We start from the raw sequence: 22,934 nt of genomic DNA on the forward strand, positions 1-22,934 counted from the left end.
CCACTGATGTCATTTTCTGATAAGCTGACCTTGGTGCTGGGAAATGATAGAAGACGGGCAGCCCTCTGCTTTCTCTTAGCACCGAGAGCGCGATGCGGCCTTTGGAATATATTGGACAGCAAAGCTGATGAAGAATATTTTTTCAAAAAAAAAGTCTTCAATACCCTTGCCTTAAAAAAAAAAAAGCACAAAAACAACCATTTCTCCTTTGAGGAGAAAGTCTGACGGATCCGGTCCTGATGGATCCTGCTTGGGCTGGGCTGCATCTTCACCGACCCTGTTGATGCTGGACCCCAAAAACGAAGGTGCCGGTGGTTCATCTGTATTGCTGTGCAGGATGCTCCACGTGTGCCAAGATGCTGCCTGCTGTGGGGAGCAGTCCTTGCAGTCCACTCTAAAGTCAGGAAAAAACTCATGGCAAATCCCACTGCTGGGACAGAAACCAGAGCAAGGACATTGCTGCGTTCTCCACAGAGGGAGTGAGGATGAAGAGCAGCATTTAGTGCTAAATCAACAGCAAATTATTTTAATTTTTACTTTTAATTTTATTTTTATTTTTTATTATTATGTGTTTTTTTTTACTCTCCCACCCCTCTTTCCTCTTCTCTCCTTCCAGTGTCGTGGCTGGATTTCTGCGCGGCTCGGGAAGCCCTGGAACCCAAATCATTCATTTCACCACCTGCCCCTCCTTATCCGTGCGTTAGAGGTCACGTTTCTGGCCTGCAAGAATGAATTCCGGCTGTTCATTGAATCTGCTTCCTTACTTAAAAAGCAATTGTTGGTCACGTTACTTCTTTCTGCCTCCCAGTTGTCTTCCCCTTGCGAAATACCAGGAGAAAATCCTGATTTTATGAATTTATTGGTGAATAGGCTGCCATCTCACCTCGCATGTTTGGTGAAAGACCTTTTGCAACCAGTACAGGATGAACTGCCCCCGACCAGGAGCTGGGAAGCGTTTGGACCACAGCCAGGTGGGGAAACAAGGTTGTTATTGGCATGATTTTAATCGTGACAGACAATTAGCAAAGCTTAATTATATTGAGGAAGAAAATTGGAGCAAGTGACAGTAATGAATTTTCCTAGTAAATCTCCTGTGCTTCAAAATAAAACTAGCTGACCTATAAATACAATGAAATTAGAGGTGTTTGCCATGCAGCTTAGCTGTGTTCCTCACCGATTGCTCTTGGAGTGCAGCTTTTGCAATGAGTCTCCTCTTAAACATCTTTATCTCGTGCAGTAATAACCCTAGGAAGCGTGTTGCGTTTTAGTCATTCAGATGACATCCAGAGTCAATAGGCAGCAAGAAGAGGCATTTCGTTTTTCCCGTAGCTGGATTCCCGTAGTTAATAGGATTATAGAGTCAAGGATTTAAAAAATACTGCCGTTAGCTAAAATAAATGTTATTTAGAAGTTAACAAGTGGGTTATCTTTTAATATTGTGGAAGTCTTGAATGCTTCCAGAGGAATTTCTGCCTAAAATAAAAACACCAAATTGAATAGTAACCTTTCAGTGTCCTCTTTGGGTGGGTAGTTTATAGATCTGGTACTTGGTGGTGGAGAGTATCTATCTGGCTTAAGTCAGGGGTGCTATCTAAATCATTAAGGCTTTTAATGGCACCATAATAATGGAGATTATAAAGCAAAGAAACTTCTGGTGAAAGCAAAGAAACCCTCATGGGTAGTTTCATGTTGCACATTGTGAATGAGCTGAGCTTTGTGGAGGTGGAGGGGTCCCTTCTGCTCGTGTTGCCCTTCCTAACATGCATCCTGGTTTCAACTGTCAAATCACCTTTCCCAAATGGAAGGGAAAAGCTTTTGGAAGCATCTCTTTCCTAGATGCTTCCAAAGGCCAATTGCCCACCTGGAATAATTCGTATCTCTTCTTGCTGGGCTGCAATGGTGACCAAGGCTGGAGGATGGGAGTTGTGAACAGCCACAAACACCTTTTTGCCTGTGCAAAAACCACTTTACTGCTCCAGGATCAAAGGAGGTACTTTGCTTTAGGAAGTGAAATGAATCTGTTTGCTGGGATACTTTATTATTTGTTTTTAAAGGTTTGATCTTACATTTCCATAATACTGTGGTTTCCCAGGGATTCAAGGCGATGATATTGGAATTGCTACGTGCAAGTCACTAATAGCAGAGAAGATATAAAAATTCATTACTGATGTAGAGTTTTAGAGTGGAGGGAAGTCAACGTAGTTGCACGTGGTTTGTGTGTGCATTGGCTGGAGGGGCTCAAACCTTTGCTGTGCACCGTGTTCTGATCCTCTGCTCCATGGACTGGAATAAAAACCTGTCAGATGTATGGAATTATTACTGGTGTTTTCCATTTGGAGAGAAGGATGTGGAGAAAATGAGCAAAATCCTGTTTTTGCTGTTTGCATAGGGCAAAATCGCAGTGCCAGCAGTGAGGGCTGAATATCTGAAAGTGAAATTAAGGCTGAAATTATGAAAGAAACAGAAGGGAAACCACATACAGCTCTGGAGATCCTCCTTTGCAGAGCGGTTAGAGCATCACTGACTTCTGTGCAGCTAAGCACTGTTTCACCAGCTGAGCAATTACACATTCGGGTACAGTAAAAGCACCACATAGCTGGGATAGCACCTAATAAAGTCATCATTTGCTCTGGTTGCTGAATTGAGTCCATCTGAATTAAATTGCTGTAGAGGCACCAGTAGGCGCCTCTTCCTTTATTAAGTTTTCCTCCTAGTATAAAGCCATATTATGTAATTGCAAAAGCCCATTCACTTCCTGGGAAGTCTGCACCCCGCTCCTGCCGTGGTGCAGTTGGTGACATGCGTTTTTCCTCTCCAGCTCCAACGATTTGAGCAACTGAAAACAAATTCTTTGCTTATCCCGTGGTTCATCTGCTTGACTGGTGCATCTGCTGTGAGCGCCTGCCTCCAGCTGACTTTGGGGAGCAGGAAAAGCTTTCAATCAACACAGCATGGCTTTTGAGAATAAGCCAAGGAGAATATATAATAAATACATTAAATTTTGGTGTGTTTTTTTGTTTGTGAAGTCCTTGCACTTTCAAGCTTTGGCCAACACACCTGCAGATCGGTCACTGCTTGTGCGACCTGTCCTGGCAGCCACAGGCTCGGAGCAGGGAAGTGCTCTGTAATGCTTAATATCCCGAAAAAACGAAGTCTCCGCGTCTTCAAACTAGCTGCCAATTTTGGATACCTAATTGACCTTTTCAGCTGCTGCTTGTCATGGAATCATAGAATCATAGAATGCTGAAGGTTGGAAGGGACCTCCAGAGGTCACCTAGTCCAACCCCCCCTGCACACGCAGGGTCACCTAGAGCACGTGGCACAGGACTGCGTCCAAGCGGGTTTGGAAGATCTCCAGAGAAGGAGACTCCACAACCTCTCTGGGCAGCCTGTTCCAGTGCTCTGGCACCCTCACTGTCAAGAAATTTTTCCTTAAATTTCTGTAGAACTTTTGGTGCTTCAGTTTGTGGCCATTACCTCTAGTTCTGTCGGTGGCCACCACTGAAAAGAGGCCGGCCCCATCCTCCTCACTGCCCCCCTTGAGGTACTTCTAGACACTGCTCAGGTCCCCTCTCAGCCTTCTCTTCTCCAGCTGAACAGGCCCAGCTCCCTCAGCCTCTCCTCACAGGGCAGATGTTCCAGGCCCCTGATCATCCTCGTGGCCCTGCGCTGGACTCTCTCCAGCAGCTCCACATCCCTCTTGTCCTGTGGGGCCCAGAACTGGACACTGTACTCCAAGAAATACTCCTGTCCAGAAAATGGGGTGACACATTTTGCCCCTGGGGGTTGATAACCCCCCCGGCCTGCCTTGGTTTCCTCTCTCCGCTCAGCAGTCCCCATGCGCGGCACGGATGGGCCCTCCGCTCGCCCCTGCGGCCACCCAAATAACCTCCGGCCAACCCCAATTCCTTGGGTTCCCTCCCGCAGGGTCACTCATGTCACCTGCGAGGTGCAAAAGAAAACCCCAAACCCGGGCAGCTTATTTTTAGCATATTCCCAGTGTGACTTATCAGTGAAGGCCTTCGAGGTAATGACTTCGGCGTGTTTGATGATTGTTCATTTTGAAAGATGTCATTTTAAGAATGTCTGGAAGTTTCAGCGCTGCCCTGTGGGAGATCTGTTCCATGCCAAAATGTCATTTCAGATTCCCAACTACATCCTCCCTGGTACTTTCACTTTATAAATGTTTCACAGCACCTGCATTTTTTATCATTGCACTTTTATGTGACCTATGAGTTCCTAACTAACCTGCACTGCTCGTCTGAGGGAAGTAAGTAATTTTTTTTTTAAATGGCTTTTTCCTCTGTCAGGAGATAAAACCACCCAATTATTTCTTCCTTCTGCATCGATATTTGTATTAATATATTAACAAATGACATGTTTATAGTGCCATTGATGGGGCCGGCTTAAGATTAAAGTAAATGTGTCCTGGAAAGTGAATGCTTGCTTTGTTTCCTAATAGTTTCAAGTTGATAGAATTAGGCCTTATTGCTTCGACATCAGATAAATCTTCGGGAATTTTCTGTGAGTCATCAAGAATGACGTTTGGACTCGAGTTATACGTGAGATCCTGCCTGTTTGCTTTGCTGGTGACTCCAGCACTGTGTGTAGAACTGACCTAAAAATACAGAGTTTGGCTTGTCCTGCGTCCCGCGTATGCCGGTGGCATCTCCAAGCAAAGGGCTCTTGGGCAGCGGGAGGACCCCACAGGGCTGGGGTTTTGCTCTTTCCTTTTCATCTCCTCTGGTGAAAGCCCTTCAGCTGTGTCAGAATAAATAGTCCTTGAGCCAAACAGGAAGGGAGAGGGAGACTGAACACTTGCACTTGGATTAGGGAGGGCATGAACTTCCATCGGGATTGCTCTAATTTTGGGCTCATGAGTCATGAAAGTCATGAATTTTGATCAGATGTTTCATCCCTGGTTTACGAAGTTTTGCAAAAATTGTCTTAGACCAGTTTCTCCAACCTCCGCAAATGCTATTTTTAATGAGTCCGCATTTTTCTAATGAAAAATAGCCGTGTTCTTTATTTAACCCTGAGAATTTCGGGTTGTGCTGTGGGTTGCACAACGTGGGGCCAAAGAAGAACGTGAGCGGAATGTGCCCTCCGTTGTGCTGCTTGCACAGAGATCATAAGCTTGGAAATTCTCTCATTTTTCAGTGCATCTGTTTTACACATCTGGAAACCTTTCCTCCTCCTGCCATTTTTTTTTTACCTTCCCCATCCACTAACAACCTTGCAAGGATTTATTGGCCCCCAGGGTCCTGTATGGGAATTTCCCTCGGTTACTGAGTTGTGCAAACGACATTATGAGATGATCGGCGGGCTGTATCTTTCCGTGGAGCTGCGGAGTCGGGATGTGCCAGGCTGGATCTCCAGGTCCCTGCGGGTTTTGGGGCTGTGCTGGGGACACTTGGGTTCCTTTGCTACGGAGATGCGCTGCCGCCTCGAGCTCCAAAGTCACAGTTATTTTTAAGCAGTAAATAGGGTCCTGTGGAAGAATAGACGGTGGTTTTATGCTGCATATATGTCACTTTTACGGTGCTAAAGGAGATGAAGTGCTGTAATGCCATCTTTTCCAGGCCTGTGGGGCAGGGAATGCCGTGGGAATTGGGGAGACCTCCCCAGCAGCCCAATAGCCAGATGTGGGAATTGCTTCATGGCAAGCGGTGCTCCCGGCTCTGCAGCAACCTGCCGGGTGCTGGAACCTGGGGAGGGAAGAATGGCAAAAACTGGTCGCCCTATGTAGCCTTTTATGAGGGAAGAGAGATTTTTATGCAGTATCCAAAGCATGCAGTGGGACAGACTCATAGAGGACCTTTGGGTCCTGCAGTAACATATGCAGCTTTTCATAGCTTGTGACTGTGGGTTCCTGCTTCACAAAAAGAAAAATAACCCCAAATTTCTTCATGCGAGCAACTGGCAAGCAGGTGTTTTGGTGGGGAAAGTCACTCCAGACCCCCTGCCTTTGATTTTGTACCAGTCTTCAGAGAATGGGAGCTACGTTTGCACATAATCGTGCTTTTTAAGGGGAATGGATTATCTAATGTGATGATTTAGATATGAAAATAGGTAATAATTGCACCACTACGGATAAGACTTGATACAGACATTTCATTCAAAGAAAATGGAGAGCTACTGTAGCAAACACTGCTACAAAGGAATCTTCTTTTTTTCTTGATCTTTTAATAGAGACATAAGTGAATGATCTATATTATTGAAGTGTAAACACACTTAGTGAACTATTACTCGAGCGGCTTCGCAGCCTTTAACCTTGTGACTTTAAAAATCTTGTAAATACATTCAGATGCCAGTTGTTATGAATCCAGCTCCCCATGCTCCCAGTGATGGTTGTGTGCCCACCACGAGTTCAGATGGAAAGGCTGCAAAAGTAATAGAGGGTGATTCTATTTCCTTGCAACTTCAGTAAAAATGCGCATTTTATTTTCAAATGGGAGGAGTGTTGGCAAGCTTCAGGCGAATAAATCCTTGAAACTACTGCAGAACTATCTTTCCAGAAAGAATATATTTTTTTTTAATTACGGTTACAGGCTAAAATAATACAAACAGGGAAACAGTTTGATCAGATTGGGCTGAATCTTGCAGAGTTGATGATGTTGGGAGATATCCAATGGGAACTAATTTTCCTGTAGTGTAAGTTATGTTCATTGTACATTAGCCCCATGCTGTACCGTGTACCTCATATATTTTACTTTATGGGACAAATCAGATAACAGTTTAAGGCCGAGTGGTAGCTGACTATATATTCCTGGCTAGTTAAACTGCTGGTTGTCAATGGGCATCTTTCATGTGAGAGGCAATTTCAAGGGGATGAGATTCTATCTAACAGAAGTACCTCAACTACAGTTTTATACTTACTCCCGTGCTGTATTTATTTCACAGCTATCTATGCAGGTGATAAATGTCGACGATACAATTATTGAAAATCCCTACGCCGTGTGATTCTTCTTGGCTCAAAGATGGGTTTCAAATGATACTCGCACATATAAATGATAAAAGTGATCGTGTTTGTTTGTTTTCTTGTAAGAACTATTCTGTCTGTTCCTTAGTATCGTATTTCTGTAAAGGATTTCGTTGTACATGTAGAAATGTTTGTTTATGTTTGATAAACCTCAAGAAGTGTGAGAATAGCCAATTTTTGATGGGTTGGTTCTAGGAAAGAGATAATAATAAGTTCTGGTTACTTTGTGCCATCTAAATGTAAAATAACTAATTAAAAGTCAAAAATGCACATCTAATACCCTTTTGGCTTTTCTATACATGTTTTAATTCATTGTTGAGACACCAGCAATATTTGCAGAACAAAAAGGTTGTTTTATGGAGAGAAAATTGGTTGAAAAAAAATAACTTAATCTTTTAATCCATGTCTAGTGTGCCTTAGAAAATGGGGGGTTGTGATGTTAGGAGACTTTTGTTTACTCTGTTATATTGATATAATATTATACTGGTTATATCAATTTATGTGCTTAAAATGATCTCCCCTCTGGCTGTTAATACATCAACAAATGTTAATACATTTTTTAAAATTTTCTATTCTTTATGTAAAGGGATGAAAGTGGGGCAAAATCTCTCCAGTTCAACTGTCTTGAGATGCTTCAGTCAGGTTTTTGCTTTCCTTCCATAATAATAATGGTAAAAAACTTTCCACCAGAGCTGTAAGGGCAAGATAGTTTATAATTACTAAAGGTGCTTTACTGTTGAGCTCTACCAATAACTCATTGGAATTTATGGTGTGTGCTCAGGTGACTGGAAATACTCCCATTTCTGACAGAGAATAGAGACAGAGCAGAATGATAGAGGCATATAAAGGCTTTTAGGTATTTAATGCAGGTTGACTGGGGTAACTTTTAATACTTGTAGAAGTTAGGTCTTGGTGTCTTGTCAGGGTCCCATTGCGCTGCGGAAGGAAAATTCACTGCAGCAAGAGAGCAGCTACGGGTGCCCTGGCCTGCACACTGCTTGCAAAATAAAAACTGTTTCAAAATCACCCACATTAAGAACAAAATCCAAAAAACTCATTCAATTTCCTCAGGAAAAATCTTTTAGTGTAGTAATATAAATAGTGTCCTTTTTTGGGGTAGTATTTTAAAGGTGACAGATACTCTAGTTCATGAGCAATGTTTTACCAGATGTTTATCCAATACTGCAGGTACTGTGTCTTCCTTTTGAGCTGTTCTGTAACCCTGTGCTACTCTGCAGTCTGCAATGGCACTGGTTCACAGAGTACTGTTTCTTTTTTTCCAGTTGACCTTTGCTTTTCATTGACATTTGCAAAATATGGCTAAATGAAACTAGACAAAATAGATGATAACAGCAAAATCTTTTTGCTGCTCTTCTTTCTATGCAAAAAAAAACCCTGTTTTCTGAAACTGCAGAATGGGAGGGAAAATGCAAAAGTTCAGATACTTGCTCTTACTACAGCACATCCAAATGCAATTAAAAGCATTGACCACTTGCTTATTTTTATGTGCTGATTTACACAAATCTATTCTAAATAATGAGAAGCCCAGCTGGTGCAAATCGTTACCAAATGCCTTTCGTAGCCACCTTTAGCTGGAGAACATTTGTTCCATTTTAACTGAGAACAAATTGTTTCAAATCTTGCCGGAGCCTCTCAGAAGTATTAAACACAAGTTGATCAACTGTTTTGAGAAGAAAAATTAATTTACATGCTTCTCTGCTGCCAGATGTGCTTTCCTAAAGGTTGTCATGCAGCAGATCCCAGTGCCCCAGCTTTTGGGTGGAGGGGACATCTCCTTGCTGCATAAAGCAACCTTGGCTGCCAAAGCTGCTCAACAACCTATTTATTAGTATCCATACTCCTCCCCTGCTGTTATATTAATATAATGAATTGTTCACAGGTGCTTCAAATGAGGTTTAGATGATCACTGGGAGCTTTGTTACTCAAACAAGCCAAATTGAAAGGAGCAGATGCGGTAGCAACAGTCCCCTAGCAGAAAGTACAAAGCATGACTTAATGAAGGTCATTTTGCACATTTTGGCCTTGATGACCCTACGAACAATAAGACTGTCATTATTTTACAGTTTCTAGAAAGAAAGGTGATTGCTTCCTGCCTATTTGCCTTGATTTTTTTTTTAATTTCGTATGTTGTTATTGCATCATTGGGAGCTCTTAATTGTGTTTAATCCTACTCCTTTTTAGTTAAAATGAGATAGTTCCCATAAGATTGTAGTTGAACTGTGCTCTAAGCCGTGCTTTAATGCCCTTTTTGCATTGTAATGTTTAAATTGGTGAGTGTTCAGCGGTTAGCCCCAGTAAATACAGAGTAAAAGGACATTCTTGGCTGGAAGTGCAGACCATGTGAAAAAGAACTGTCAGAGGCTATATCAGATGTCTAGCGCCAGTGTTTCCTACAGCTAATATTTGTGCTGTCCAAAACTCCTGTTTCTCATCTTTTTCCTCACGACAAATGCAAAGCAATGAGCAAAGTGCCATTACCCCGCAGAGGTCTGGGCATGCAATTAGCTCTGTGCGTGCTGATTAACAGGTCTAAAAGGTGTCTTCAAAGACCGTGTGCGAGGCAAAAGAGCTGCAGCCCCTGGAAGCCAAGGCCACGGATGAGGGGGTTTGCAGGAATTTGCAGAGACCTGGGCGTTACAGTGTGCAACGTGCAGGGATTCTGATCGCAGCTGAAGCCTCCGGGTGCTGTAAGAACTGCGGTAAGTGTGGAAGCTGCTGTATGCAAAGACATTAAATGTCCTCTCATCTGCCCCCAACCCACCCAAAATGGAAAAGAGGGTCTTTTCCTCCCTTTTGTAGATGTCTGTATACAGGGGGAAAAAAAGTTTAAATTCGTTTAAGCTGTTGTTAGAATTTCCTATACAAATGTGCCTTCATTCTGAGTAAGAAAGTTGCTGTTGGAATTCAGTTCATGGGTGAAATATGCCCATAGCTCATTTTTGCAACACCGCTGTGTTGGTTAGATCCACCTGCGTGATGTTACTCATCAGAACTGCTGTCCATCTCGAGGGCTGCGGATCGAGACCCTACGTGACTAAATTACACTGGGACAGGAAAAACTATACCCAGCTTTTGTGCTCCGAGCCAAAGAGAGGGATCTCCGTCGGGTTTTTCATCTTGGGCGTTTTTGCACCATATTCTTTGCTTTAGAGGGCTCTTGAGGACTGGGCAGCCCAGAGAAGGGAGGGCAGCACTGCCTAATCTGACATCTTTTTGGTGCCATCCAGCTTTCCTCTAAGAACCATCATTTGGTTCTTTCTCCAGTCCTGAGCTTCCTTCTTTGCTCCAGGAGGACATAGTAAATTCATGGAGTTCAAGAATGAGGTATAAGCTAGCTCTTGGTTGGGTGTTCGTGTGAAAGACATGTCTTTGGATGTGTCCAGGCTTGTGCACTGCTAGACTCTATCATGAGCTCAGTGCAAAACCACCTTCTAAAAGCAGAGCAAATTGGTGCTCTCGGGCGAGAGACTGAGGTTCCGGACTACCTTAGACACAAAGTGTCTAAGACTAAACTTCATTGTAAAGGGAAATGTGGGCAGGCAGATGCTAATGAAAAGCGAAGGAATCGGAATGGAAAATGTCATCCAGCTTAACAGTAGCTGGGCTTTCTTTTCATTCTGCTCATAACCTTGAATCCATGTAACTTCTTCTCTGATACTCATGGTGCTGTTCCTGTCACTTCTGCTGGAGTTTGGTGTACAGATTCAAATATTTGATGCACAGTGTATGTGAAAGGAAGCCTCCAAAAACTTGCAGTAGTACATGCTTAGCATCTAAAGTTGGAAGCTGGCCATCGAATGATCTTGGAAGGAGGTTGAAGAACATTCTCATTTCTGTTTTGTAGGCTTTCTGTTATCCGGATCTATTTTCTGTTATCCAGATTTGGAGAAATACCACTTTAGCTGAAAATCTGCATTACTAGTAGAATGCCAGGAGAAGCATAGAAATGGAAAGCTGTCAGGCATTCTCTGAATATCCTGCACGTTCTCAAAGTGAGTCTTAAACATATGACAGCCGTCAGTCTCTCTAAAATTCTGGGTGTCAATGACCAGAATTCTCGTGTTCCCAAAACTCTGGGTTTTATAGGTTCTGTCTTGCTTCTGTGCCAATTTTCCAGTAAAATGGAAAAAAATGGAAAATGGAAAAAAATGGAAAAAAAATAAGGGAAGGGGAAGGAAGTGACATTGGAATTTAGGAAACTAAAGGTGTCATTAAGTACTTTTCTAACATAAAAAAGCTTATTATTTAACCTCGCTATTTTGTCTCAGACTAAAGTTAATCTTTTTTCAAGTGAAGGATTGTCTTTTCAAATCCCTGAGAGGTGAAGCACTGATCTAGTTGACAACTATACATTTATTACAAAGATAAAACCACTTCAAATTTACTTCATTTAGTTATTTGAAGATTTATTTTACTGCGTAGAGTTGCTATCCTAGTACTTGCAATTTATATTTCTGCCTGGAAAAAAATAGGGGAAAAGAGTAGGAGTACAAGATCTAAGGTAATGATTTGTCAGGTATGAAATGCACTGTGGATGCATCAATTTAGGGAAATGTTTGGATGCACCCTGGCATGCTGCTCTGAGCTGGGGACCTCATGCAAGTCTTCCTTGTGCAGAGTGGCCAGGATTAGGTGCTTGGGCATCCGGCCTTCCTGCTGGACAACGAGAAACTTGGAGAGCCCAGGAATGGCAGTTTTATCTGTTTCTTGGGACTTTGGCTGTCATGGGAGTGCCAGGAGCTCCGTTCTTGGAGGTGAATCCTGAGCTGGTTCGCTGCAGAGCCTGGTGTGTGCAAGGCCGGAGCTCCGAAGCAAGTGGAGCAGCCTCACTGCACTCCGTGTCTCCGTTGTCCTGAAGGGTGGATGATCCCTGGGGCTGTCGGAAGGGAGAGAAAATGATGCCATCAGTGTCAGTCCCACCTCTGCTCACCGCTGAGCAGCAGCGACAAAGCTGTCACTAGCTGCAGCTGTTGAAGAGAGAACGCATCTGGGTTTGGAAATGCCAGTGTCAGTTCTGAAATAGCAAACGGCAGCGTCTCTGCCTTGGCACACACGCACAGGGAGGAAAAAGGGAGAGATGGACCACGCAAATGTAGGGAGGAGGGGAAAAGGGAGAGATGGACCACGCAAATGTAGGGAGGAGGGGAAAAGGGAGAGATGGACCACACAAATGTAGGGAGGAGAGAAAAGGAAAGGTCAGAAATGCAGGCAGGAGAGGCAAAGCAATGCAGGCATTACTGATTAGCACGTCATCTAAAAATGTTATCTGTTATTGAAAGGAGAAAATATGGATTGATTTCAAAGTAATAAAGGATGGGGAGTAATAAATGCTAATAAGAAGTATTTAAAGTTAGGGTTTTTTTTTCTTCCCTTGAACTTATTTAAGGGAAAGAGGATTCAGAATCGCTCTTCCAAGTGGAGGAGAGCCTGCAACTCTCCAGAATAGTTTTAAGGAGAAGTCGGACACAGGCTGTTGGAAACTGCAAGGGCAGTTGTAGATAGCAGCAGGCTAAAGCAGGTTGGAGGTGGGCTAAGTGGGTTAAACCTTCTGTTTCAGAGAAGAGAGCCACGAATCTTTCCTAGTGCTGAACAGAAAGAACATATTAAATCCCATTCGAAAATGCCTTGTTCAGCTAGTGCACGTAATACCATGCTGAGGGCATTTTTCAAGATGAGTCTGAGGTTAAGAAAAACATCTATTGAATAACCAGTGCCACTTACTTCAGCACTTGAGTTTTCCTCAGAGGTCCTCCATCCAATTACTGACCAGATCCAGGGATATTTAACTTACGAGATCTGACAAGAGCAGAACCCAAGGTAGAATGACTGCTTAAACATTTATTTGTGTCAATGACACATTTAAAACTCTCTGCTCTGTCTAAATATTTAAAGGAAAATATAGAGAGGAAAATGTATTGTGACATAGGAGGAAATGAAAAAGAACCTTACTTGTTGAGGACATTTACGACACAATTGCTGTCTTTTGAATAGCTGTTATTTTGGCAGAAATTGAAGGGGATGCAGTCCTAAATATCATGTTTGTCTCTCTTTTGAACAGAAATGATTTCCTTTTTTTGTGACGGCAAGCAGATCTTTTGCTGTCAAAATTGCAAGATACAATAGCAGCCAAGATCTCTGGGACCCTCAAAGCCTGAAGTTTTTGATTATAGAGCAGAGGGCTGAAAATGAAAGAATAATGAAGATAAGTATACACTTAGGAAAAATAAGTTGTAGTGGCCTCCAAATTCAGAGGACCTGAATGTGTTGACTGCTCTTTGAAGTAGACTGTGCTGCAGAAATAAGCTGCAACAAGATTTTTTTTTCCTGGATAGGCATAGGGTACAAGTTGTGCAGCTTAAGTAAGGGAAGAAAATAATACCCCACAGCTTAAACAGGCAACTGTATCAGTTTGCTAAGTGTTAAGACCAAGATGTTGTGAGAATTAACTAATGACTTACATACACAGATTTGACATGAAAATTGAATGAAGTGGCACCTAGTTAGTATTCAGTGCTGCTTTTGTCTTTGGAGAGCCTTTAACAATTACCTGATATATTCAGTCATTCAGGTATTAATGTAAGCAAATGCCTAAACCTGGCAGTACACTTGTTTCGGGAGCGCACGGAAAGTGCGGCCAACTCTATTTGTTTAGGTGGCCCGTGTGTTCAGGCTTTGATAACGACGTAAATCCGCTTTTTAAGAACTGTTCTGCGTTATCTAAGCGTTAATTCTGCTCTGTCGGGTTCCGTAAATTCCAGTAAACAAGATGCTGGCTGTGCCAAAACCCAGCTGCTGGTGGGAGCCTGCTGCTCGTTTGCTCTTTTCATTGCAGCACCAACAAGGCTGCTTTGAGGAACACTGACCCAAATCTAGCTGTGTGGAGAGGGCGAGGGTATCTCTGAGCATTGAGCTCTTTGCAGGGGTCACTTGGTGCCACCGAGGCGTGCTCCACATGTGCTTTGGTTTGGTTTTTTAAACCTGTGCAAGGCATTTAAGCCTAGTTTCATCACGGGACCTTCAGGAGCTTCTAGATGAAGCCCATGCATGCGTGCTGTGCTGGGAATCTCAGCAGTGTCTTACAGATCCTTTCCATGTTTCTGCCCAGGGAGGGCACAGAAGGGATCTGGCAGGCACCCAACGTGACACATAGTACAACGTGTGCATGAGCTCCGTGTTACCAGCAGCCTCCCTCTCCAGCAGGAATCGGGAGCCTAAGGAGCTCCCTCCCAGCTTGAACGATACGGACCTGTTTTCTGGAACTTCAGTGCATTGTCCTGCCTTTATGAGAGTTTATCCGAGGATTTCAGAACTTTCAGGATTTCAGAAATGGCTCCCATGGATTATTTTTGCAGGGACGAGGTGAATCCTTTCCCATAGGGGAGATGAGATGGGGGAGGATTTCCTTACTAAAGCATCTGCCACAAACTTAGCGGAGGTTGGTAGGACAACGTGGACACATTATTAGAGCCTAGAAGTGGTGCCCGGCAAAGCTTGGTGAATCGTTGCAATCATTATTACTAAATCTGCTCAGAGACTTTTTGATGGAGTTAATATCCTGTTAAAATGTTACAGAAAGGGAAAAGCTTTGCAAGATTTAGATCATATTTGCAAAGAAAAAGAAACAAACTAGTGGAGAAAGATAAGAATCTTGCAGCCTTTTTGTTGTTGACATCCACTTCATTTTGTATGTGAATTTCATTTTAATACAAAGCACAAATTGATTTTAAGTATTGCAATTAAATGTTCCAAGAAATATAAAGGGGAAAAATTCCTAGTGGAGAGTTAAAAAAATCCTCCCCAAGCTCCTTTTACCTTGCGGTTCAAAAAAAGTTTTTATTTCAAAATTCTTCCATAATTTTCACAGGGATAGTAGGTATCCTTTCCTTTCAGTTTACGTGTATTTTAAGCCAGTTGTTTGCACTTCCCAAAGTAATGCGGAACACGTGCTCTTTCCGTATATAAGGGATATTGAAAATTTTCTCTATCTGAGAGCTTTTCCTAGAAAGAAGACGAACTTCACAGATTTCTCTGTATGGATCATCAGTGATGTCTTGAGGGGACAATAGAACAATGGCAACTCGCAGTGTTTGCATATATCATGTTCTTAGCAACATGTTCTCTGCTGGAATCTGACACTTATGTTTGCAAAAGCAAACCCATGCTAAATTAGTTTGCAGTTAATTGGCTGTGAAGGGAAATGCACCTTGCCAAAGAGGATTTGAAATATGAGGCAGTCTGGATTTGCGAAGAAGTCTATCTCTGTACTTGGAGAATCACGGGCTCTTTCATGGGCATCTGGGAACTAATGTGCTCCATAATCTCCTGTGCTTTCCCAAATTCCACTCTTTGGCAAGATGGGCACCCGCTTGCTGCCATCTACTTGGAAACTGATTTTTAAGGGGCAGCCTTAGACATTATGTTAGAGCTGCTTGCGGCTGAAGGAAGTTTTTGTTATGTGTGTTTTAGTAAGGCTTTGAAAATGTAATGGAAAATAGCAGGAATTAGCAGAAATAATATAAGATTCTCTTTCTGCTTTTCCTCCCGGGACTCAAAATGGTAGCACATACAGCAGTGCTCAGTGTCTGCGTAGCATTGTACCTCCTTGAATGTCTCCACAGGTGCTTTGGATATTAATAGGGAAAATGCCACAATAAGCCTGTGAAATAGGTCTGGCAGATATGGACAAACAGAAGCACAGGGTGACTTGACCAAGGCCACACCACTAGTCAAGTGACAGAGCAGGGATTTGAACCAGCTCCTCAATCCTTACTGCCCGTCCAATGACAGGATCATGCGGGCAATGACAAGAGAATATTGAGATGCATGAAAGGAAGATCTTCTGTGACTACGCTGTCATACAGCAGATCCATGGTGCCATCTTTGAAAAACACTTAGGGTGGTCCTGAACTTTCAAGTCTTATTTCATGTATTCTCATGTGCAATCAACATTCGCTTGTGAATTTTCTAGATATGTTTCATGAGATGGCACTGTATGGTAAGATTTACCATAAGCTTTATTTCAATGTGCCACTGCCAGAGGATGAGAGGGACTTCTTAGTTTCCATGGAAGTATATCAGAACTTTTCTGGATAGATCTTTTTGAAAGGGCAACAAAATCTGTCATATATCTGTCCAATTAGAATCCTTAGGCAAATATTCCTAACAGTATTGCCACCATTGCCACCTTAATGTTTCAGTTGATACACAGACTTGCAGTGAGACAAAACTTGGTGGAGTAAGAGAAAACTCTCTTCTGGGTCTGCAGAATGCTAAAAAAGTCGTATTTGCTGGAGCAGGTTTTAGGGAGGGAAACTCTTGAGATGCATCTTGCAGAAAATGGTCCTCATCTGTGTCTGTTCTGCAAGGAAACCACGTCCACTTGTAGTGTGTTGTGTGTACCTAGGTGCACCTGCCATGGATTAACTTAGCTTTGAGGTAAAAACTGAGTTTCCTGCATACACTCGTCTTAGGGAGCGGAAATACTTGATGGGAACTTCTCCTGAGAATTAACTTCTAACCCTAAGTGAACATTTTTGCTTGGTGAGGTACTTCTTACTGTGACTTATTAGCAACAGCAAATCTTACTGTAGGTTGTGTAATAGACCAGATTACTAAAATTCCAGGTGTGTGCGTATCAATAGTGGGGATTTTAGTGCTACTTTGACGAGATTCTGTAACTTACACAGTGGTCTTGACTGAAACATTAAGCTTTCTGGTACATGCTAGCTGAGACAGGGATGGGTTCAAATAGCTGATTATCCTATTTGCTTAAATTTAATACAGTAGCAAGGTGCTACTGCCTTGCTTTTAGTTATTTTAGTAAGTGGTAAGAGATTACATGCTGCAGAGTTTCAGTACATTGAAAAGCAGTTGAAAGAACCACCTTTTTAGGGTTTTATCTTCTGTTAGCTCAGCTGGTCAGTGGTTATTGAAAATGACTTGTTCGGCCTACAGATCTCACTGTATATATGTAAGAATATATATTAATATTTATATGAAATATCATCAGAATGGAAAACAAAGGAATGTTGAGTTTAAATAAGCCTTGCAGGTGAAGGTAAAGGAAGACTGCTCAGGTCCTCATATCAAATTCCTTGCTCCTTTGCTTCTTGGTTGTGTTTTTCCTGAGGGAAGAGGGACTGCGGCCATATAAATGTTCTCATGTGGGAATTTGTATTGAAAAGTTATAGCCTAAAAACATTTTACATTAAAAGAGTGCAGATTGCTTATGGCAACTTCTGCATAATGAAGGAACACAATGAAGGGCTGCCGTTCATATTAGTCTTCAGGTCTGTTCTATTTTCATAGATTTTTTTAAGTAGAAAATTGCATAGTATAATTACAAGTTCATTTGCATTCATATTACAGTCTGAGAGCTAGTACATTCCTTTATATTTAAAAAATATTGTCAGCAAGTATGACTTGCATCCCTAAATTTCAGGAATGGGAACAGAGTTTACACTTATCCAAAGTTCCTTCTCTTGTTAATCAACAACCAGCATTTTTCTGTAAATTGCAGGACTGGAAAAAGGCCAGCAACATGGTAAATGCAACCTCTTTATAGAGTGTAATGGTACAAGGGGTATAGAGCAGTTCATTTACTATCTCCTGAACAAGAAATGTCTTTTGGGAACAGAGAATCACAAATATTTCATTGAATTTAACACTTAACAAGCAAGCATAGCCAAATGCCATCTATTTCATGCCATTTATTTCCTAGTGGAATGGTGACTTGTTACTTCCCCCCCGCCTTATATTCTGTGCCTTCTTGAGATGATTAAATCCTCTCCAGTGGGGAATATTGCTGCAATTAATCAGTTTACTGCTGTAGAACTTAAATTTTCTTATTCACATTAAAGGAAATGAGTGGGTTCAATTGATAATCCCACCTTTCATTTCTGTAATAAATTGAAATTGAAGACAATAGCTCTATAGTAAAAGTCTCCGTTGCACCAACTACTTTTAGTAAACGCACTATGACTCTTGAAATGTGTTTCTGTCACGTCGTAAAGGTTATTAGATGACTGTCTTTTATGCTCAGTATGTGATGTGCTATGGCAAGAATAATTGAAGATGAAACTGGGAATATTTTGGAGCGTTATCCGATCTCACTTCCAACGAACGCTGCTCGTTCAGCCCGTGCCTCTGCTCTTGGATGGGCTGTTGAACAGGTTGCCACATCGGCTCACAGTCTCCTGTCCCTTGCAGGAAAAATAACCTGTAGACGTCGTGCTACCTCGCGAGCGTCTCGGCGATGAGGCTGTTGGCTGTCACATCTGCAGTTCGGCGTCCCCGTGTCCCTGCGTAACATCTTGCTCCTGATCTCTGCTCAGACTGGATGTACTGCAGAGCCCCGAGTCCTCTTCCACACAAGCCGTCCCAAGGAGGTTGACTTAGAGGCTCCATGAGGCTCCTCCTGGGTGATTTTTCTCACTTAGCTGGAGGGGGGCTGCTTTCACACCTTGCTTGCAGACGATGCGGGTGGAACAGCAGCGTGTGCCTCATCCCTATGGAAATCTCCCCGGGAAGCACGCAACGGCTGGCATTTTCCACGGGTCTCTGCCAGCGACGCGGCTGTGGCCGCAGAGCGAGTTCGGCGGCTCGCGGGAAGAGCGGGGCCCGCCACCCCGGCTCCCCTCGGGCCGAGCCCGCCCCTTCCCTGGGCTCCCAAGGTGGCGGCCCCGCCGCGCCTCATTAAATTTTCACGGGTGACTGAGGGGAGCCATGAGAAAAGCGCCGCGCTAGCGGGGACGGTGGCGCCCCGCCGTCATCCCGCCGCCCGGGACGAGGAGGAGCCGCCAGGGCAGCGTCGCCGCCCGCCGCCTCAGGCAGAGGGGCTGCCCCGGGCTCTCCCCCCCGCGCCATCCTCCTCCTCCTCTTCTGCAGCGCGGGGTGAGCGGCTGCGCCGCCCTCTCTCCCTCCCTCCTCTTCCCTCCGGCAGCCGCAGCTCTGCCGAGACCCCCCCTCAGCCTGCGGAGAGGAGGAGGAGACCGAGCCCTCCTCGGCAGCCGCCTCCCGCCTCCCCTCAGCGCCGCGCTGGCAGGGGCCGGAGAGGGCAGGCGAGGCGGGAAGGCGGCTCTGGCAGCATGGACGAGCCATGTGTATCCTAAGGAATAAGCGCAGCTGCTGCGCGCACGATGGGGAGCAGAGGAGCGCCAGGCGGAGAAGGGCTCGCGGCGCCGCAGGTGAGGGCGCCGCGCCGGGGGGAACGGCCGGGCGGGCAGCGGCGCCCCCAACTTGGTGCCCGGCTGCGCGGCGGGAGGGCCGAAGCGACTCGCAAGTGGCGGCAACTTGCGGGGGAAGAAGCGGCTTCTTGACACCCCCATCCTACCCCCCGAGCCGCGTTTAGAGGGACCCACCGGCGCGGCCAACCGCCCCTCCGGAGCCCCAGCTGCGTCCCTTAATGTCGCCCTGACCCCCTGGCTGCTGGGGGGACCCTCGGCCTCGCCGCCCCTCAGGAGCGGCGCGAAATGGCGCCCGGAGCGGGGGGTCCCCGCGGCGCCGGGTCGGGGCGGCCATGGGGGCGCAGCTCGTCCTCCCGCCTCCGGGGGCCCCTCCGCGGCTCGGGGCTGCCGGGGCTGGAGGAGCCGGGGACCGGTGTCTGGGTGCTAAAAAGTGCCTGGGTGAGGTGCGGTGCCCCCGGGGGCTCTCCCGTGCTTTATAACGGGGGAAAAAAAAAATCTTATTAGAGCTTTTTGCGAGCACAGCCACCGAGTTGCCAGCAGCAGCTTAATAAGACCGGCTGCCGCATTAGTTAAAAGTTCAAAAGGCCGTTGCCTCTGCGCCGCGGAGAGACCCTGCGGGTGCCCGGGGTGCTCGGTGGGCACCCGGGCACGGCGCGAGGCCGCGGGACGGGGCCAGTAGCCACGTGGCCCCCGTGGCCTCGTGGGGTGACCCACGAGGCGGGCTCGTCCCCGGGGCACCCGCGTGTGGAGCCGCGGGCGAGCGCGGAGCCTTTGAATTGCGCCGTGAACTTCTGTGTGTCCATTGTGGGCTCCGCGACGCCAAGCTGCTCCTCGGGCCTCCCTGCCCGAAGCGGCTCGGGGAGCTCGGCCTTTGGAGCTCTTTGCCATTTGTCTAAATTCTGAATGCATGTCTGAAGCACTTAATCACGTTTATTGTTTCCAGCCACTCAAACGGAATAAAAATTACTTATCGTTGATGAAGCTTATCTCGCAAGCTGTTTCACAGTATGTTTCCGTTGCAAGACACAGTGCTGTGTTAACTACTGAAGGTTGCATTGTTTATTGTTCTTTTTTTTTTTTTTCCTCCCCCTTCTCTTAAGAAGGCTGGGATCAATCTGCTCCCTGCAACTGTATTCAAAAATAATGAAAGAGGGGCGTTATCACCAGTTCCGTGTTTCCATTTGTGTCAGATTTGAATGTTTTATGTTGGCTCCTGTACCAAATGCAGGATAAAAAAAAAGGAAATTTAGGCACTAAGCTGGGAAGTACACATCCAGACTTCTAAAATCGAACTGTAGGTGGAATTAGTGCTGCAGTCACGGTTAACTTCTTTAGTCGCATATATTGTATTTCTCTGAAACGTGGGATTTCTTGCTCCTTTGTCATTACCACTTTGTCATTACCACGTGTGTCATCACGAATTTAAAACATGCTGTTCACGTGGGGCTAGAAGTTCAGGCTTATTGTTGGGGGTATTTATATATAGAAGCTCATCTTGGACTCTGCCTCATAGGCAGCTTTGCTGCACTTAACATATCTTAGCACCGTGATGGAGGGCACCATCATATTTTCTTGTAGGATTACCTTCGGGACTTCAGTAGCTGCACACATCAGTGGTTTCATCTTGGGAGGATTGAAATTGATTTTCTTTTCTCTCTCCCTTTTTTATTTTTATTTTTTAGCTCGGCTAGTGACAGACCCTCTGCCTGTCCTTTGACCCATGGCCCCGCATGATGAAGTGACACCCGTAGTGGAGGATGTTGACTTGAAGTAGCTGCTACCAGGACTTCGAAAGTAGTAGTATCAGGACAAATGTGTTGTCAGGGTAGCTGGCCTGCCCAGTTCTGTGGGCAAGCCACACTTCCCAGCTATGTGTCGAACCAAGACTTTCTAAGCACTGTTCAAGTTACCTTTCCAAGCCAATTTAGCCAAGATTTTAATGGTAAAACTAACTGTCCCAGGCACCTTTATTTTTACAAGCAGTAAAGGGTTGCTGGATCACAGTACCTTCCGACCAGCCAATTATTTAGGACTAGAAATATGTTATTACTTGGTCTCTCATGTGTCCTGTCCTAGTTGGTATTATTCAGCAGCGCTTCCAAGGCTCCATTCCTCTGCTACTACCTAGCTGCCTATCTTTGGGGCATTTATGTGCACATCAGATATGTGAAGCGAAAAAGTTCTGTATTATCTTGCTGTTACAGATAGGAAAATGAGGCATAGAGAGGCAGGAGAGGGCTCCCAAAAGGAGATGTAAATTCATGCAGTGCTTAATGCATCAGCAGCAACTTCTACAGGTTTAGTTCCAGGAGAACATTTCTGAACTCTGTGTCAGGCATCTACAGACACTCGTACAGCACACAGGGGCAGGTGAGCACTTCCAATAAAGCGATCATGGGATTAAAAAATGCAAAAAAGTTTGGTGTCTGGGGGCACAATGATGGAATTGAGTATGTTGGTGTATTTTCAGTGCAAGACTAAAGCATGTTGCAGTGAGGGAAAGAGCTTGAAGTCCTTAGTGCAATTATTCACTTGTTGAGGTTGAACACAGATCTTGATTCTTCCAGGTTGTCACTCTTCAACAAAAATCGGTCTAATTGTCCATGGTGATGGATGAACACATATATATTTATATGTTACTACTTGGAAATGCATTCCATGCAATTACATGGCTATTAGATGTTCATTAGGATTTTGCAAATCTAAACCTCAAGTGCTGTTCTGCAAATTTGCGAGCCTTTGTAAGGGAGTGCTTGACTTCCTCAGTATGAGTATTTTGGTAGAAGAGAATGAATAGCATATATTCTAAACTGAGTAATTAATTAGATATAAAACTGTTCAATTTCATACTCCAATTTGATGCATAGAGAACCTTTAGCTCTGTGCTTTGCCCATAATACTGGATTTTGCCCAGTTCAGCTGCAGCAAAATTACATTTCATGGCCATAGTTTAAGAATTTCACCCATGAATCAGTTTTCTATTTCTGTTTAAAAGCAGCAGAATTGTCCTATCTTAGTTAAAGTAAGTAAACGCAGTAATGAGAGTTAGAGAAAAGCTGTTGTGTTACCATGTGCAACATCATCTGTGCATGTAATCCTAGGCAGCCAGCAAACATATTTTCAAATGTTTTGAGGTATAAGCCATGTGCATATGTTTTAACTATGCAATATGAAAACTTCACGTATTTGGAAAGAGCACTTAATTGTTTAATCAAAGAAAACACTGAGATCTTGTGTAAAAACAGTTACTGGGAAAACTCTTCTTTGTCTCTTTATTTGCAGCAGTTGTCGCAGGCAAATCCTGTGTTAGAACCTGTACCGTGCTGGGTACACCGGGCACTGTGCAGTCTGTTTTTGGGGTGGATCTCTTAAAAAATGTGCAGTGTTCTGAAGATGCAGATCAGAGAGAGGTCAGCTTTTTCACTTAGCCCATATGTGGCTTTTTGAGGAGCCCGAGTGACGGTCGGGCCCTGGGATGGTGGTTGTGCAGGTGCAGCCCCTCTGCAGGTGCAGAGGTTGCAGGTTGCTGCACACCCAGCTGCAGGGAATCAGTTATCAGGGACCCGGCTCTTCAGACCAGCTGCATCCCACCTACCTCCCCAGTGGAGCAAGAGGATGTCTGAGAGGCTGCTGGTTGCTTTGTGCTGTGAATGAGGCATTTCCTTAGCTGTTTGGGGCTGGTTTGTTGGCCCTTGGAGACATGTGGGCTGAGTTGGTTGACTCCCAAAATCAGAAATGATGGTAAG

At 44.5% G+C, this 22,934-nt stretch overlaps 1 protein-coding gene across 2 annotated transcripts in view; it reads left to right on the plus strand.

Annotated features, from left to right (window-relative positions):
• DAB1 (DAB adaptor protein 1) overlaps nucleotides 1-22,934 on the plus strand; it is a 187,228-nt gene that overhangs the window by 29,504 nt on the left and 134,790 nt on the right. Inside the window, exon 1 of one of the 2 annotated variants that reach the window (XM_088522459.1) lies at nucleotides 18,987-19,188. The exons of the other annotated variant lie outside the window; for it this stretch is intronic. The gene's annotated coding sequence lies outside the window, so the exon portion shown is untranslated. Of the gene's footprint in view, nucleotides 1-18,986; nucleotides 19,189-22,934 lie in introns of those variants that run through there. 2 annotated transcript variants of the gene reach the window in all.

This window comes from Tinamus guttatus, unplaced genomic scaffold, assembly GCF_059628265.1.
Source record: "Tinamus guttatus ecotype Peru unplaced genomic scaffold, ASM5962826v1 Tinamus_guttatus_pri_ptg000153l, whole genome shotgun sequence".
NCBI lineage: Eukaryota > Metazoa > Chordata > Aves > Tinamiformes > Tinamidae > Tinamus > Tinamus guttatus.